Source organism: Myotis brandtii, unplaced genomic scaffold (genome assembly GCF_000412655.1).
Source record: "Myotis brandtii unplaced genomic scaffold, ASM41265v1 scaffold99, whole genome shotgun sequence".
NCBI classification, from domain to species: domain Eukaryota; kingdom Metazoa; phylum Chordata; class Mammalia; order Chiroptera; family Vespertilionidae; genus Myotis; species Myotis brandtii.
In genome coordinates, this window is record NW_005372121.1 from 3545181 (window position 1) to 3546474 (window position 1294).

The 1294-nt window shown below is 40.3% G+C and overlaps 1 long non-coding RNA gene across 1 annotated transcript in view; it reads left to right on the plus strand.

The window, feature by feature from the left end:
* The first annotated feature begins 267 nt into the window (after window positions 1–267).
* The window catches only part of LOC106724831, a 9654-nt gene continuing 8627 nt past the window's right edge, over window positions 268–1294 (plus strand). The window contains exon 1 of the long non-coding RNA XR_001360662.1: window positions 268–278. This is a non-coding gene — a long non-coding RNA (uncharacterized LOC106724831). The remainder of the gene's footprint in view (window positions 279–1294) is intronic.

Here is a 1294-nt window from a genome sequence, read left to right on the forward strand (position 1 = left end):
GTAGACCTAGGGTGGCAGGGCACTGGTTGAAGACAGAGGTGGTGGCATGGTGTGATCTTGGGCAAGCCAGTTCGTCTGAGACCTGGTTTCCTCATATGCAAAATGGGGAAGAAACAAGAGAGGAAAAAGTGCTTTATAAACTGCAACATATTAAAGGTGGCCCTTCTGGCTTTTAAGTCACCCAGCTTATAAAACAGCAGCACACTAAAGCTCTTCAGCATAACCCCAAACAAGGATTTCCAAGTAAGTAGGACAATCAGTGTTAATCAAAACACTGAGTACATTAGAATCAGGGTTAATGATATAAATAGTATAACATGGGGAAAAGAAAGGTAAAATTAGATCTACTTCTTAAATTGCAAACCATGGTCAACTCCAAATAGAACAGAGATCTAAATCTAAAAAAGGGCAATCACACAAACACTAGAAGAAAACATGAATGAATTCAGTAACATGAAAATGAGGAAAACTGTTCTAACAGCTCAAAATCCTTAAGTAGTAAGAGTAATAAATTCAATTGCATAAAAGAATTCTGCTATATATTGCAACAAAACCAAACCAAAATCACCATAAACTTGGGGGAAATACAAACGACCAATTGAAAGAGAATCTGCAACTTAATCATAGGTGAGTATTTAACAGCCTTAATACAGGAGCTTTAAAAAATAAAAAGAATCCCATAAAAAATATCCTATAGATATAAGCAGCCCACAGAAAAAGAAATACAGATGGCTAACCCATCTAGGTACCTGAGGTATTGACATTACCACTTTCAGGTTACACTCCCACCTCACAAGAGAAATGCAAAGACTATCCCGAAAGCCATGTCTCACCTATCAGACCAAAAAACTCAAATTAAACCAAAACTCAAACTGGACAATATAACCTGTTGGTGAGTCTGTGGGAAAGTAAAATGATCAAGTTCCCATGAAGGGTGCCGGGAGCCAGTCCACCCTTGCTGCTTGACACAGTCACTGCAGGGAAGAAACATCTACACAGCTTATGTTTCAAGGGAACTGGCATATATGAGATATGTTTGCTCCCCCTCTTAAGCGCTATGTGTTTTAACTAGGACCACCTCCCCGAAAAAGGTTGTTTCCCCAGGTTAGGGGTTAACAGGACTAAGGAAGAGAATACATCAGTAAATCCCCCTAGTGTTACAGAAATACCATGTACTACTTATGAAGAACTTGGACTAAGACTGTTGGCAATAAATTTGGGACTTGTTGGGCCCACATCCCCAGGGGTCTGCCCACCAGGGAAAGCACCAAAGCCTATACCCCTGGAGACCCAC